Genomic DNA, 18163 nt, shown 5'->3' with positions numbered 1-18163 from the left:
AAATGCAGTGCTTCTGATGGAAAACTGTCTGAATGGTCCTGCATTGTTATTGTCCCTTTAAACTGAATAAGGTTTTTCTTTTAATGACTGCATAAAAAGAAATGTGGATAAACATATCTGGTTTGGGGGACAGCTGGAGCTGGCTGAGCTGGAATACTCAGGGTTTCTCAGTCACAAGTGCTGTGTGATTGCTTGGAACATCTGGAGCTGCTGTTGTATCAGAGACTGGGCAACGTATTGAGGTGTTGCTCTGTTGTAGCTGTACAAAGTCGTTACCATTTGTTACTCCACCAAAGAGGTTTTCAGTGGGAAAGCTGGATTCAGCTCTGTTTTGCTTAATTCATGTGGGTAGGTATCCTGTGGGCTGGAGACACACATGCCGGTGGCTGCACCCTGGGAGCTGTGCAGCACCCAGCACTGCCCGCAGCTGCGGGACCTGCTGTCACTTCCCAATATCCCATTAAGTGTGCTTAGTCCCCTGGGGCTGTTGGTGCAAAACATAAATGTGTCATCTTGTATGTAATTAAAATAAGGTTGAAAGTATTTAAATATAGGTTTTAATGAGGGGGAAAAAATAACCCACTTAAGGTGTTTGATTTTTTTCTTTTCTTCAAGTATTTAAGGACAGTGGATGATGCCTCTGTTCATGAGATTGGATAACTCAGGGGGACTTCAGAGGGCAGTCAGGTATTAGAAATAACTTATTCCCTATGATACAAGCAGTGATAGGAAACTTAAGGTGGCAGTGGTTCTTCAAGAGCTCAGGGTCTTTAAATAAGAGTATTGATGAACTTCAATAAAGTGTGAGTGTGCCTAGCAAGAGCTAGGACAGTTAATGCTCTTTACTCTGTGCCTGTCATTTACCTTGAACCTGGCCTCAGCCGATATATGCTCTTTACAATAAATAAGCCAAATGATTATGCGCGCAATGAATGTACCAAGACTTACTGCTATATGTAATCCAGGATGATCTTAATACTGTGCTAAAATACAGACTTTGGAATGTAGGTGCCATATCTACAATTGTGTAAAAGAAAACATTGGTGTAGGATGCCTAACACAAGATGAAGTGCTGGATGCTGTAGCTCATCTTTGAGTTCTTGTACTTACTCAACGTGTTTCAGACAAGTTGGTTCTCAACTTTTTTTTAATACAGAAAATTTCCCTTAATGATTTTCTTAAGCTATTCAGTTGATATGGACATCAAAGATTATTTCAACATATGCAAACATGTTTTGCGTAGCAAATACACTTTGGCTAGGACTAGTCTGTTGTTTAGCAAAACATTTGCGTACCAGATCCTGTGCTTACACATTTTCTCTGCTTTTTTGATGCCTATAAGTTTTTCTGTAAGGGCACCTGTGTCTGCAGCCTCTGTCCACACTGATGGAAACCCCTGTGGAATTTGGAGAAATAGATCCTTTTGTAAGGGCCTGAGGCACAGAAAATCGGGAAGGATTTGTGGCATACAGAGCCATCATATGTCCTGCTGAATTCAGAGTTTGCAGTTGTGAACCTAGCTAGGAGATGCAAATTAATTCCAGCTGTGAGATGTAATATATCTGCGCGGAGTGCTGGGGCTCTATCTCCCGAGTGGCCTACGCGAGCTGCTTCCGAGAGATCATGTATTAGAGGAAACGCTGCTGCCTCCTCTGCAGTGCAATGTGGTCGTCAGCCTTTCTGCCTGTGGACTGTGTGCTCCAGAGTCCTGTGGCCCTGAAAGCAAGAAAGAATAAGCTAATAAATATCCTTTAATCCCTTTTACCTTAAACCCCAAAATCCTTCTTTAATGTTCAAGTAACAATTATTGAAAATGTTGTTTCCATTCCGACATCCTTAATAAACATGGGTCAGGGAGATGCAATAGAGGGTGAATACGGGATTTGTAAGCAGGACTCTCCCTGCCTCAGTCGTACCTAAGGACTGAGCTTTTATTTCAGATGGCTTTTGTCTTATTCTGTAAAGAATCACTCTTAAATCATTACAGTCCTTGTCATCACTGTTGAAGGATCTCTGAGCCAGGAATGGCAAAATAAAATGAGGCAAAATAGAGTACATTCTATGAAAATGTGCCTGTTGTATGTTTTTTAATTTAAAAAGGTGGATGACATACATCACTTGAAATGCTTTCACTAGATCTGCATACTGCTGAGTGCTGAGATGGGGGGATTTTTTATTTCTAACTTCTATTTTGTAATCTGTTTAGTTTGGGGTGGTTTTTACTACAAATAACTTGGTAGAACAAGCCACTGCATGGTAACCGTAAGCTGGAGCGCAGCGGCGCAGAGCCAGCGCAGGCAGTGTAGTTCTGACCACAAGTGTGGGTGAAGTCAGAGGAACCGAAGTGTCACTATCAAGTCAGAATTAACGTTCCAGTTAACTGAAGATAAGAAAACCGGTCTCAAAATTCGTTACAGCAGTAAAGCCGTACACCTGTGGGTGGCATCATTTGCCTTCTTTTCACTACACTGTGCAGGGCAAGAAAACAATTGCAGAAGTGCAGAAGCAAGTGTTGCTACAAATGGAAATGAATGATGCATAGAAGTTCAGCTTCTGACAAATTTCTTTCTTCACAACATGAGGATTTTGCAGACAAAAAGACTGGTTATGACTGCTCTCTACTTCAGCTTCTGCTTAGTTATTAAAAACCACGTGAGCGAGTATGGCTTTCTGGTGTGTGCTCGCGAAAGCTACTTGCACTGGCAATAGGCAGTGAAATACCTGTATCAATATAGGAATATAGTAGGTAGGTTTTAAAGACACCTAACATCTAAAATAGATCCTGAAGTTTGTTATCCAAGCTGCATTCCTGTGATTTAATACCTCTAAGCCACAGACTTTCCTCTCCAGCCTTCTCACCCCCCTGCTGCTGTGGGTGCCTGGTTAGCAGAGCCCCTCTTCCCCTCCCACCGCTGTGGTGGGTGTCCCTGGGATGTGCTTCCCACCTTGTGTTATGTAGGTGCACAGTCATAACATGCTTGCAAAGGGTAAATACCTCTTTGTCTCTTAGCTGACATTTCCCACTCTCTGACCCATGTTCAAGAGAAGATCTAGGTTTCTCTGACACCTTCTCAAAGGCATCTAGCTGCCACCTCTGGCCCCAGGTAGCCAGGCAGATTAACCTCTGTGCTCACCCTGTTGCTGCTTTACTACAGCAATGTGGACAAAAGCCTGTCTGTTAGGTCAAAACATTGCTCCTGACTGAGGCTTTTCTGTAGATGCTTTTACTTGGCCAATGTCTAAACCTTGCTGATTCCTGCTGCAAAACGCTACTTTTGCATGTTCATATACATAAACCAGGCCTGAAAGGCAGCTTTAGTTGTGTCCTGCTTGAGTTACTGTACCAACTGTTTTTCTCATCTTGGTAACTGGTCTTCATTGCTTGTAGCTGTTGGGAAGCCTCTGGGAAGGTTGTTCCCTTAGCCTGTCCCCTTGACCATGTCACCAGCTCTTTGTGTTCCTTTGCTGCTCCCCTTTTCCAGTGCATCAGGAACAAGCAGGCTGTTTGTATCTGCAGAGCTGCCCCCGGCCTTTTGTCTCCTCTTCCCCACTGTCCTTTCATTTACTCTTGAGCTTTTGCCTGGCCCCTGCCAAACCCCTTCATAGCGAAGCTACTGTACACTGAGGGATGTGCCTCGAAGGTTTGCTGGTGCTCAGCAGGAACTCTTTACAGCAAAACCCACCTCCCTACCTTTTGCCTGATTCCTCCATCAAAGTTTTCTTACGGTGCTCGGCAATGGGTGGGCAGCTGATGTGCTGGGGCTTCCCTGCCCCATGGACCTGCGTGCATCACTCCCTGCCCCGCTGGGTTATGGTGTTCCGCAGCAGGTCTTGGTACTTGTCTCACTGGGCTGTTTTTATGTTCTGTCACTTTGAAGAATGGGGCTCTGGTTCAGATATAAGGTTTCCAGGCCCTGCGGTGGCACAGCTAATGAACTGTGGGTGTGTATGTCTGATGCTGTGGGTAGATGGCAGCTTTCGTTCCACTGATATGTTCCTTAACACACTGCTGTGGCCAAAGCGTGCTCCGGGCTCTGTGTGTGTGACCTACTGATTTCAGTGATAGCAGGGGATTGTTAGCAAGAACATTGCAGCCTTGTTCTGTAATTTCACTATCAAGGCAATACATAGTGCGGTGAGATAGTAAGAGTAGTAGATGGGTTTTAGTTCTGTTTACAGAGTGACTGCATGTAAGAGTAAAAGTTGGTGCTGCTGACAAAAGGCATAATCTTTTTTTTAATGTTGGGCTGTTTGTGAAAAGGAATGTGATTTCACCTCTTTCATTGATATTAAACAAGGAAAAAATGTATAGGTTCTTTTGCCAGCGATTAAAATTAACATTACTTTTATTTTTTTGGCAAACTATTATTTTTTAAAGTTGATCTTCAGATCTTGGATTGGTATTTAAGAGGGAGAATGGAGAATTCTGACAGTGCTATAGATTCTAACAGGGATATTGCAAGCTTTCACTCTGATAAGCTGCAAAAGATGGCAATCTCAGCAAAAAATACTCAGCTTTTCTACCTCGCCCTCCCCCTTAAATGCTTAAAGCTGCATTCAACTCTTTTATTACCATAATAGGATGATGTTAAATTCTGATGCAGAGACTATTGAAATCTGTGATTATTTCCAGTGGCCACAAGGGTCTTTTGAAATACTCTTACGGTGAGGATTTGTTCCGTCTAGCTTTGGACACTTACTGAGGTGCTTGAACTGGGAATCTGTGCTCCCCTGTAGAGAGTGAGGTGGTTGGTTTCAGTGGGCAATTGATGTCCTGTGTGGGCTGAATTGCCTTCTGGAGACACCTCTCTCTGTTGATTGACTGTCTTCAGTGGTTATGTGCTTTAGGTCCCTGAAGTTAGTTGGATGAACGTGAAACTGCGGTGTGAAATACCCAGCCTGACAGCACTAGGTACCACCGCGTACTGCGCCAAGTAGTTACACATCTAACCCATAAAGGTTTTCAAAGCGATGAAGGTTCTGCTGACATAGATGCTGCAAAGTAGGTTTGGTGTGGGTATGGATGTTGTAGGCTTCCTCACACCTTCTTGCCTACAGGTTTTATTTCACATTTGAGATGAAGCTGTTGGGAAGTCTCCACCCACTTGCACCTCTCAGTTCAGACCCTTTCTTTTAATACCCAGATCTCCAGCAACTGGCATGAGCCTTGTGATTATCTTGAGGAAGGGAAAAAATTAGATTGTCTTAATATGTTAACTTTGTTTTTTTGGTGCCTGAACACACAGTTTTGAGTTCCCGTGGTAACTGTGTAGGCTTTCTGGTACAGCACCGTTACTTCTCTCCACCACCCAGAAAGAGCAATGCCTCACACCGAGAAGCATTGGATCTCGATGGCTAGGGAAATTTGATCTTGAATGTCTCATATTTGTGGTGCCTTCTGAGCCTGAAATACCTTCTGCTTTGGAGGAGGTAAACAAAGGCTGTATTACAGCTTCCCTACAGATGTTTTGAAAAACTGGGGGTTTTTTTCCCCTACATTCAAGGTTGGAAAAAAATTAGATCTGAAGTATAAATCAAAGTCTTAACCTCCCAGCCTTAGGAAAGACAGACACCGAAATAAAAGAAACTCAATGAAATGAAGGATTGTAAGAGGCTCAGAGGTCTGTCTTTCCTGCTATCAAACGTTCTTTACTCCTATGACTCCTACATGGATTCTGTACTCCTTCGTTTTTCCTCATTGCTTCAATGCTTCATATCTTTCCTTAAGTCTCTCCCCCTCAGGCTTGGGCTCAATTTGTCACTGTCCCTGCTTTTCTTCACAGCAATGATTTCTCATTTTGATTTATTTAGTATGTTATAAACCTTTGCATTAGCACAAAATAATGAAGTAACTGCAAGGTGGTGATAAATCGGGTTATTTTTCTTCAGGGGCCTGATTTTCATCTTGGTAAACTGACATTGCTTCCTGGTGATGAACGCTGCCAATGCTGGCTTCTACTTTCCAACTCTGCCGGCGCAGTGCTTGAGGGATGCTAGGCGAAGCCATCCCACCGCGGAGCAGCTCTGTGCTCCACACAAGCTCGGGTCTGTTGCAGCGCTGGCTCCAGAGCACAGGGGGATCCCCACAAACCCTAAGCAGAAACCTCAAGTCACTTGGTACCATGAAGGTGCTGCGAGTTCCTTTTCTGGAACTTACACCTGGGGCATGGGTAGTCTTCAAATGGAACAGCCAGTGGTACTGGCAGCAAAACAATAATGTGATTTCACATCCTAGACACACCCTGAAGCAAATCCCTGTGATCCATGGGGAGCCCACCGGCACGTGCACAAGGTTTGGGGACAGAAGCCCCGGGGCTGCCGGTCTCTGCCTGGAGCACGCTCGCTGTACATGCTCTGCTGTCCCTTTCCTGGGTGAAATTTAATGGCCAAGTGTCCGTGATGTTAATGATTGAATCATTTCTGCTGCAGCACTTTTTAATGTTGTTTTATGACTTTCCAGCTGGATAGCTCCAGTACCAGTGGGGTGCAATATATCAAGCACATCAGGAGTCTCCTGCGTTACTGCTTCAGACCCAGTGAAGCCATATATCTCCATGGTTATTGAACTTCCCAGTTGAGACCTCAGAGGTAAAAGGGCTAGACTGCTATGATGCTGCATGATGTAAATAGCTTAATAAGCTGCAGAAGATGCAAGCTTTAAGTAGCTAACGAAAGAGCAATGTCCCCTTGCAGCACAGAAGGGCCTCGCCTCTTGAGCCCACCGGGTGGTGGCTGATCCCCAGAACCGCACCGTGAATGACACCACACGGACAGAGCTGGCTGCCTCCGGCACCTTACAGTCTCATCAACCACAGCAAGGGATTATCCTGCAAAAGCAGATTTTTAACTAGTCCTGTCTTCTGTTCTAAGACTAACTTAGCATCTTTGGGACTACAGCAAACCTGCACGGGTTGTGTTTTCTTCTGAGTCCGCTGGGACTTGTCGGGGCATAAGGCACTCGGGAGGATGTGTAAGATGGAGAGGCTAAAACCAGCTAGGTGAGCCTGGGGCGGTCCCAGAGTGATTGAAATAACTCCCTTGTCTTAAAAAGATCATTTTCATCAAAACATTCGAGTAAACACACTTAGAACATTGAGCCTCTGCACATAAAATCAGATAGCAAGTATCTTAAATATTTATTCCAATAATTTTCTTTTATGATTTGCATTCTAAGAGCAAATAAAACAATATTTTAGACCAAAATAAAAAAAAATTAAAGAAAATATCAGCAGCACTGCATTGCAGTGATGGGGGCATGGATTTCCCACAGGGTAGCCTGATTTCTGGCTCTGGTTTTGTCCCAAGTTTTGTTGCAGAATGCTGGCCAACTCTCTCCCTTTTATACTTTCCTCTCTGTCTGATCTGCGCAAGATCTTGAGAGCAAAGTGTAGCGTCGGTTATGTTTGGCACTGGATGACTCTCTGTTCTCTGGGGATCCCAGAGGCTGTTTAAAAAAAAAAAGTTACCAGATAGAAAATGAAATTAATTATTTACGGAACCATGTCACAAGAAAAGACAGGAAGGAGGGGGAAAAAATTTCCCTAAATTTATTGTTGCTCTCAAAATGATCCATGGGGGTGAGATTTACTTTTGTGCTGATGCTAACCTTAAGTCATAGGCACTGTTAAGTCTCCAGTATAGAGTTTACAAGAAAGTAGAGATTACAAGGAGTGTTGCAATCTGGTTGTGGCTCATTAATCCAAACGTTCGGAGCCGCTGAGTTGTGTCACCGATGCTGGCCTCTTACAGCAGCTGGAGTGGCAGCACGGCATGGCTGGTGCTCAAACGAGTGCGCTGCCCTTCGCCTTTGAGTGTAACTGTTTTGGTTATCCCTTCCTCCACCATCTTCTGTGCTCACAGGTCTTCGTGGCCATTCGTCTTCATGGTCCCTTGGGCTTTCCTGTTCCTGTGTCTCAGTCCACGGGAATATGGTTACCTTCCTCACCTTTAGAGGCAGGCAGAGTGGCGCGCTGCTGCTAAGCGTGTTCTTTGTCACTGGTGTTGCCTTAGACTTTTGACTCATTGTGGCTCTTTAACATTTTGTGATGTGACAATCTTATGTGAAATGTGTTTGTGTCACACTGATTGACTTATTTTTGGCATTGAGGGGCTAAGTGACAAAATTTCACCTATGACTTCCACTTGGGGGAACTACTAGCAGAGGTATTTTATCTTTATTCATTCTTTCACCAAAAGCAAAACCTGCATTTGATGCACAAATTTAAGATTCAATTATGTGATTTAATTATGTGCTATAACACTCCCAGATGAAGGTACAATGGCTTATTTGTAGCAGGATGGGACAAAAAGCAAAGAAATTCTTCTAAAGGACAGTTTCTTTGCCAGGATGTTCCCTAGAAGGGATAATTTCCTTCTTGATGAAGTGACTTTATCAATTGCTAAAGCACAGATTGAATTCTTAGGTAGTTACTTTATACTAGATGAAGATCTGGTGTCTGAGTGGCAATGAATGTCAAGAGCATGTATCTGGCACAGATATAGCTTTTTTAGGATAAAGTAGCTTTTAAAATCCCTTCTGAAAACAGTGAGACTGCAGAGTTTGCACACGTGGTTTAAACAGAGGAGAAATAAGTAATCCCATCTGGCAGGAGGCTGAGCACATACTGTTCATCAGAACATTTTATCTACTCCAAGAGATTGGAGTTGCACATTCTCAAGCATCTCACATCCTAAGGTCAGGAGAAGATGAATGCAATTTTTATTTTTCAGAAAGTTCTGTTGCTTTATGATCTAACCTTTTCCTGTCCTGCTGCAGTGTTACCAGGCAGCATTTCAGTGGATGTGAACCTCATTTTTACATCCTTCTTCCCTACTGCTGACTGTTGAGGCCACAGCACTGGTTGCAATTCATGCGCACGTCATATATGTCTTGACGGCTGTAGTAGCACAGGTGCTCAGCTCAGTTTGCAGAGTGTGCAAAGCTGTCTCTGAAATCCAAAACAAACCTGCAGACTAACAAACAGAAGAGTGAAACATAAGAAATATGGCTATTTTCTGTCTGGCATGTAATGCAATAGCAAACCTGTCTCCACATAAAGGTGATTTTTGGACTAGCAGAACTTGAAGATGGCCAAGGGGAAAAAAAAAAAAGAGACAGGGAGGAAGCAATCTCTGCAAGTCCTAGCCCAAGGAAAGCCTGAGAAAATGAGATATAAATAAAGATGTAACTTGTAACAAATAGTCTGTGCATGTTCAGTGCCCTGACCCTCACAGGTGTGGAAAGTTGGGCAGGGCTATGTACAGGGCAGGTACTGACTGAGTTGCTCGTTCCTGTCAAAGATTTCTGCTCTCCCAAAATCCTGATGGGTTGTGAGTGCTCCTGTTATATTGAACACTTAAATGAGCTTCTCTCAGCTGCTGTTTTCATACACAGTGTAATTAAACATCTCTTCTATTTGTGAAATGACTGTGCTAAAGGAGAAACGAGTGTCTTTCATAAGATCTTCATTTGATGTTGACTATCAATCCATCCCATAAGAATATTGCCCTTAACATCCAGTGCCACAGATGTAGCAGGTGCTGCAAACGAAGAGCCCTGCTTGCACAGGGGTGCCCTGGAAGGGGCCACCGTGCTGCTGGGCTGTCGCTCCCAAGTAATCCTCACTGATATCAGCATCTACCACAGTATGAAAACTTAAAAATACATGACCAAAGGGTTGAAATCCAACCTTTTACTGCATATTTGAAGAGTGAAGTGCCATTAAGGGGGGAATTGCTATGAAGAGAAAGGCTACAAACTAACTCATATATGATGTTTTTTAAATCTTCTGTAAGAAAAAAAAATCTGATTGTAATAAGCACAGTAATGTTAAAACTTGTTTGATAGGTATATAGGAGCCCTCAGCTTTATCTGTACCCAATGGACTATACTAGGGTCGAACAAAGTGCTGTGTGGTGGATGTGGTACCAAGTTAACTTACGAGCTACCCCCAGCATTTGGTAAACTGGTGTTGTAGGATCCACCTGAATGATATCTTTCTCAGACAGGTGGTGTCACTAGAGTCAGTGTGCTGCTGGAATCCATAAATCTGATTTCCACATAACCCCCAGCACCAGCAATCGCTAAGGCTGGTGTTGGTCTCCAGCCGCGGTCACGTCAACAATCGATAAAGCCCTGGGCTGCTGTAGGAGTGAGGTGTCAAGGTGAAATATCTAACTTTAGGACTGCTCCTTCTGTGTCTAATGGTATTGCATCCTCCAGACTTCCAAGGTTAATGGAGTCTGGGCCTGGCCTCCTGAAAAGATGTAACTGGGGTAACTTACTAACACCAGATTTTCTTCACAGGCATAAGAACATAAATCCCCATCATCTAAAAGTTATCTGTAGTATCCCAATCAGGATTATTTGCCTTGCCACATCCAAATATTGGTGTGAGGCTGATACCATGAGAGGAACACAAAATTGCTAAATCACAAAATAGCTGCATACTATTGCAGTTCAATTTGTACAGTAACCTGTAAACATCTACAGTCTGTATTTCATTCTGGTTTCTTCTGGAGTTAAATCTGGTCACTTCTAGTGTTGACACATCACTTGTGGAGAAGTGTACTCAAGTTTGGTGCAGCAGGTTCAGAGCAGGACGTAGGGTTTGGTACCGATAAATCATTCGTGTTGTGGTAATGCTACTGCTGAAGGAGCCACTTGGGGATGGAAGTGTGTCCTGGTTTTTGCTGGGATAGAGTTAATTTTCTTCTTAGTAGCTAGTATAGTGTTGTGTTTTGGATTTAGGATGAGAATAGTGTTGCCAACACACCAATGTCTTAGTTGTGCTGAGCAGTGCTTACACTAAGTCAAGGGCTTTTCAGCTTCTCATGCTGCTCGGCCAGTGAGCAGGCTGGGGGGCACGCAAGCTGGGAGGGGGCACAGTGGGGACAGTGGACCCCAGCTGGCCAAGGGGATATTCCAGACCATATGGCATCATGCTCAGCATATAAACAAGGGGGAAAGCTGGTCTCTGCATGTTTTCCCCTAATTTTTCTAGCATGGAACTGAGTATTATGTCAGTGCTTTATAAATGATCCTGTTTACACTGTTTGCTTCTGTAAAGGTGATGTCAGTGCTGTTTACTAAATAATTTTACCTTCTCCTAGAGACAGTAAAACACTGAGGGGAAAAAAAGTGAACACAAAACACTTTTCAACTTGTTTAATGCTTTCAAGAAAGGCTTAAGAGTTGCCATGACCTGGCAAGATTTTTATCTTAAGGAAATGATCTTTTCTTTCTTTCTTTTGAATGATTATTCCCTGTAAACGGCGGGTAATAGTAAATCTCAATTTATCCTTCTACCCCAAAATAAGGACAGCAGAAGAAACATGCAAATACTTGGCTATGAAGAATTTTAGATATCTGAACAGGTAGTATCTTTGTTGGTTGAAAGCTCTGTCATTTAGCGAATAAGGAATACCACTCCAATGACTAGGTGCTTTCCCCCGAGGCCTCAGTGTTTACAGGTAACGCATCTTCACATAAGCAACCACTGGGGCTGTAGGAGTGGGGCGGGTGGGTGTGTTGTGGCTGCTGCCTTGGCCATGGAGATCGATTGAGCTGGAGGTTAGAAGAGGTAAAAGGAAAATGCAATAAATAGCTGATTGCATTAGTGGAGGGATGAAGGGGGGATGTGTAACTAGAACTGAGCACTGATATTGGGATTCCAAATTCCTATCCCTGGGTCAGTCCTCCTGCCTTTGCTTGAATGTTGGATTTAACTAACTCGTGTAGCTTAAAATTGTGTCAGAAGACTACTATGGACAATCATTGAGGTTTTAGAATAATTGAGACTTTCTTTTGCTTTTCTATATAATCTGAAAAAAACCCTCAAGCTCAAAAAACATTGCTCCTGACATCATCTACTAATATGAGGTACATACACACCTTGAACCTGGTCTGCACAGTCTGCATCATTACAGCCTTACACCTGCTGCTGTTATTGCAGTTGGGACAGGGTGGCTGCACAAACATTTGTCGTGCCTTTCACTCAGTCTTCTGGATGTAGAATACTTTGAGGCTTTCTAACACAAGTCAAATAATTCAGTCTGAAGGGAGCCACTCTGTTTCCTACAGAAACTGAAAAATTCTGATTTTGACAGAATTGCCTATGGCAGTTGTTTTCAGAAGCGGTGGAGAAAGTCATAAAGCTGATTGCATGATCCTTCTTTTCCAGAATTCTCATGATAAATGAAATGAACATGCTGTTTTATCAAGCCAGCATCTTCCAAATCCCACTGGGAGCGGTTACATAGACAAAACCCCCAACCAACCCCCCCTAACTCCTATAAAAAATAAATGGGATTTAATCCATACTTTATTATTGTTTTTGCATGTGGCATTTCTGAAGTATTAGACTTTCATCTCGCTTTCTGTAACAAGATCTGACAGGACTGTAGCATTCTCACTTTTACCCTGAATAAAAAGCATGTATCTAGATAAAAATCTAAAAATGTGATTTGTATTTTGTATTTCATTTACTCAAAGTGTTTACAACATTAGGAGGTTAGTGTCATCTATCCATCTATAAAAGCAGATGGAATTGCTATTAGGCATTTGGTGTGTCTATTAACAGATTTAATTTGACAGTATACTTCTGAGTGGAAATTCAAATTATGAAATCTTAAATTCAGATGATCATGCAAAGCCTCAGTTTTGCCAGCCACCACCTGTTGAGCAAAGACTACAGATCTTTGACTTTTTCAAAGAAGTCAAAAGCTTTTACATCTGTCTAGAAGTCAGAAAAGCATCGGGAGCTCAGCTCTTAAAGGCCTCTGGACTTTTTTTTTTAATATCAGCTCAAGCCTCTGCATTTTGACATAATCATGCCAAACAAAGCCTGTGCTCAACTGTTTTTTAAGTGGGAATTCCAAAACCAAGATTATTCGTATTTATCTTCATAAGAAAAATGTATGGTAAGGACTGCCCAGACTTGCCAGCTGAAAACAATGGCGACTGTGTGGGGATGAAAGTTGATTTCTGGGTGTTAGCTAGCTGCAGGAGATGTAGATCTTCAGGTGCTTTGAGCAAGGTTGGGGGAAAGGTGCCATTCCAACAGTTTCCAGGGGGCTCAGGCTTATTGCACTCGGCCTACCATATGTTTAATTAGGCTATATACTTCAGTAGGTGACAATCTCTATAGAAAGGCATACAAAAGACTGATACTTGCAAATTAAAGCACTGTAAGTAATATAGATTAGATGCCATAATATGCAGATGTAGCATGCCTGATACTTGTTGATTTTCTGCCTTGCAGTAAAGGGGAGGGAGTGGTGGAAAAAAACACTTTCTAATTACTGAATAAAATGTACAGCACAGATAATGAAGTTCTGAGAACCTTTCACTTCCCCCCCCCCCCAATTAATGCAAGCTATTTGCAATAACTATTGTCTGCTCCAAGCTTAGGAGTTCCATAGTTTGCCTGTTACAATGTGGTAAGTAGACGCACCTGCCAATATGTAAACACTGTGTTAAGAATCTGTTTTTTATTCTCAAGTCCCATGCATGTGGAGTTGTGGATATCAAATCCAGACTTCAGTTTCACAAGATAACGTGTCACATTGAGTGACCTTGAAAGCAGAGCTGGCATAGACATCTATGTACAGCGGTGTCTATCATGAAGAGCCGGATTACCATGAAATTTCAGCAAAGACCCACACGAGATGGGTTAAGAGTGTTTTTCATTAAACCTAAAATCCTCTGTTTAAAGTGAACCACCATCAGTTTCAGCTAGAAGGTTGCACTAGGATTGGCGTTGAATTGTTTTAGTTTCCTTGTGTTCCTGTGCTCTGCTTCTGCTGTTTGGAAGCTGACCTGTGTCTGGGCAATCCTGCTGTCCCCACAGGCAGGGCAGGGCCGGGCCGGTGGCCTGGAGCAGGGTAACTCTATGAAGAGTAAGGATGGGAAATTTGTCTACAAATGGTCTTTAAGAGAAAGAAAAGCATTGAGGTGTTGTGGGAAGGACAACAACAATAACATTGCCTGGACTACTGGTGGGTCTGGTAGGCAGAGCCCCACTACTACGTGCGCAGTCGAGGCTGGAAGCTCAAATAGCGGTCAGAGGAGCGGTCAGGCTGGCACTTAAAATCAGTATTTTCCTTTTGATATTTGATGATCTGTAAGGCTAGTGAGAGCTCTTCACAAACCTTGTAGGGTAATATAGTTGAACGTGGAAAATGATGCCAGTGTGTGACCGCAGCAGGCAATGGGCTGCCTCTTCCTTGCTGGCTGCCAGGCAGTCGGGGGCAATGGGACAGATTCCAGGAAAGGGAAAGGAAGAAACCTCTCTTCTACAGTTTCAGCTTTCAAAAAGTGCTTGTTCAGAAACAAGGGTATAGATATTTGCCAAAAAAGAAGTTAATTTTTGCAAAGCTTCCTGTGATGTGGAAAGCAGAACCAGGAAAGCTGGCTAAGCATCAGCAAATCATGCACAGCATTCAGTTGGATGCAGCAGAGAGATGCTGAGATGATTGCTTTGCAGATTGACTGCACTAATAGGTTCTGGAAGAGGTATGAGCAATACAAAGTGAATTTGAACCTCGAGTAAGCAAAAGTTTACAGAAGTGTCTGCAACTCCGCAAATGAGCAGTGCTAAAACTTGAGAAACAGGGAATATGTTTATAGAAGTGTATAAACTATGGAAAAACACAAAGCAGCAATTTATTTACTTTATAAATTTGACCCCTCTATACCTGGATTTTCTGATCCTTACGCATCCCCTTCTCCCAATTAAACATTGCCATCCAAATGAACCAACCAGTGGCTCAGTTGTGGAGGAATTATTGTGAGTACCATGGGACTTCAACTGCTCCATATATTGTTATGAAACTTTAAATAGTAGATCACTGCAATGATAAAGACTCTGTAAGAAGTCATATAATAAGCACAGCTTTCAATTATTTACCATACTAGTAAAAAATCTTTTAAAATGTCACTAGAACTAGCTATAAAAGTTTGTGGCACTAATTTAATGATGTGATAAAATCTGTAATACATATTTTGGGTTGTAAAGGAAGAATTGATTATGGACAGATTTTGTGCAGGACATTTTTTATCATATGCTGGACTCGGACCTGTAGATCTTGTACTGAATTGTGAGAATCAGGACTTCAGCACAGTGTTAACATTTATAATTTTTAATGTGGCAAATGCAGTATAGTAGATATGTGTTGCTGTGCCTATGGAGTTATGCTTTCACTGGAAAAAACCCTGCTGCATCTTAAGTAGAAAAGTACAATCTTGAAACATAGAACTAGTTCCTGGGCTTGATTATCTCTATGTCAGAGAGAGGTGGTTGCCATGGGGGTGAGGCAAGCCTCCTTTTGTCCAATGGCTTGGTAATGACATTGGATGTTCATCCCATGACTCAGAACTCGGTAAACAGCACAGTGACTGCAAGCGGTCTCCTCCTGTCTTCCAGACCCCATTATGACCTTCTGAGAAAGGATGGCAGTAGGTCATAGCTCCAAAAAGACACCTACTGGTCCCAGGATCTCTTTCTACCAGTGACCCCTTAGCTAGAACCTGGGCATCATGGTCTCCTGGGTCCTCCTGGGGGTCTGTGGAGGCCTGTGGGTTTGAGGAAGCTGCAGGGTACGCTGAGCTCAGAGACAACTTGTGCTGCTTCTGTTGTGTACGAAGGTGGGGGGGGATGAGCAGTTGGCACCCCAGCTCTGGTCACAGACCTGAACTGTGGGGGCTTTCCTGGCAGCTGGAGTTTGTTAGAGCTGATTTGCAGCGTGACCGTAGTGCAAAGGAGTCTCAGAGATTCCTCTCCCAATGTAGTTTTGTAATTGTTTCATAATCATAAAAAAAATCTGTTCTGAAATGTGTTTAGTAGTGTCCAAGGATTTAGGTCCTGAACATTTCATAGAACAATGGAGTGAAGATCTATCTTTCAGGTTGCAAATTAGTATATGGCAAGATGATAGGATTTCTTTGTTTGCATCCATTTGATCTACAACTTGAATGATATTTTGTAATGTATAGCCACAATACAACCCTGAAAACAACTCGTGCTAGCTGTGGTCATGTCTTGAGATGCTGTTTAACTGAAAGGATAATTAGGGCTAAAATTTTAGTGCAAGATAAATGTTGCAATAATGTAACTTTGTACTTGTAGATCAGCTTTCATCTTAGAGGCTTCCAGCTTGCTTGAGAGCTACGCTCACAAATAAATGTGGCCATTGTTGTGCTGCGACCAGGCAGTCAGGTTCACAGTTGCTGTCTCTTCTTTATGTAAATTGAGATTTAAATGTAAATTTCTGTAAATGTAAGACCAATCTCCGTTTTATTATGTAAATGTTTTGGTTAATGAATTATGATACATATTTAAATATGATAAAATATCTACATATTTGCTTGCTGTCACAATGATACTTATCTCTTGATATGTATGGTTTTTTTTTTAAAAAAAATCAAGTACTTAATGAGCAACAGCATAGTCCATTGACTTCTGGTAAATCTTGTGCATCTGGTAAATCTGAGTCAGCTGGAAGAGAGATTTGTCTAACCCAGGAAGAAGTAGGCAGTTCTGGGACGCTGTTCACTTCCTTAGGAAGGCATTTGACACAGGTCAGATAATGCTGGAAATATGCTGGGTTCCTTCAGTTGGCCATAGAGTCAGAAGGCAACTGAGTGAGAAAGCCTAAAATAAATCCCATAAGTATAATCCTCCTAGATACTTCAATGTATCAATATATATAACTATATGTTTTAAAGATAAATGGGCTACTACTGTGAGTGCAAATTCTATGAACACTTTAAATACTGTGAACTTTACTCATGTGAGCAGTTCTGCAGGAGTGAATATACTTCCTTACCACCTTATGTATTTGTCTTTTGTACACGTGAGCTGCTTGGCATGGTTTGATTGGTTCTACACCACGTTTCATGTGGCTCAGGACAGAAGGCAGAACCATTTCATAGCAAAGACCAGCATTCGTTTGTTGAGAATAGGAACAGATACTCAACAGCTGTAATCCACCTGCGTTTTCGGTAACGGAGGGCCTCTCATTTTCATATCCTGACAGTGACTGCGACTTGGTATATAACTGTACAGTTCCCAGACAAATATTTGTTCATACTTAGCTGTATTTCTTCTACCACAGTCATTCTTAGATGTCAAGCTCAGCCTTTAGGGACACACAAAAACATTTTTTTTTCTCATCCAGTTCTTATATAGAAAATGAGAGGATCTACTAGTTGCACTTTACCATGCCACTGTGTCTCATGAACAGTAGAAAGCATATGAGCAAATCAGGTGGACCTGGAGTTTTGGTTGGGGTCTGAACACTGCGCAGGAGATGAGACCTAGAGGTAGGATTTTATTCCCGACTGTATTTGACATATAGAGCTGGCTGTCCTCCACAGCTACTACTAACATCATGCCTGTTTCTTGGAAATGTTCCTGTTCAGCTTGTTCTGAGTGGCTGAGGAGATGGACTGCAAAGTAGATTTTTACTTCAAACATTCGAAGTGTTTATCCTTGGTCACATTTCAGAGTAGACAACAAGTGTAATGGAATTTCAGAGCATGGTGCCAATAAAATAGGCAGCAAGGCAGCAGACGAAAGCAAAGTTTTAGGTTGATATGGATCTTTGGGGTGTTGTTTCCCAACAACTAGCACTCTGGGAGCCCTCTCTGCCCCTTAGCAATCAGCCATTTCATTACTGGCATTTAAAGGTCTACTAAGTCCGCTACCCTTATCTGTGCAAGATGCTGCTATGTGATGAATTCTACAGCTAATTTCTGATGTATTTATCAGTTAGTTTGCTTGTCTGTCCTGAAAAAGGGAAAATGCTGCTGAGAGCTCTTGTGTTCCTGCCTGGTGCAAGAGCAGCTGCTTCTTGCTGATTTCCCTGTGATGCTTTGACCTTTTAAGGTGGTGGGACACTTAATATAGAATATATTTATTAAAAACTTCCACATTTTTATTTCTAGATCTAGGAGTCAAGAAAAAAATAATTGATTTTCTAGGGCAGGCCAGAGATACTAAAGGCTTCTGGACTTCCAGACAGCATTAATCAAGGTTAACAACTTTTTCTGCGCCTGTGACTCTGAGCTGCATTTGTCAGTATAGCTCCATGGAGAGCAGCGAAAGCCTGTTGGTTTGCACTAAGAAGTTTGAGTTACTTCACCAAGGAAGTTACTCTGGTT

This window comes from Falco biarmicus, chromosome 4 (genome assembly GCF_023638135.1).
Source record: "Falco biarmicus isolate bFalBia1 chromosome 4, bFalBia1.pri, whole genome shotgun sequence".
Lineage (NCBI taxonomy): Eukaryota > Metazoa > Chordata > Aves > Falconiformes > Falconidae > Falco > Falco biarmicus.
Note: the sequence above shows the minus strand (reverse complement) of the source record.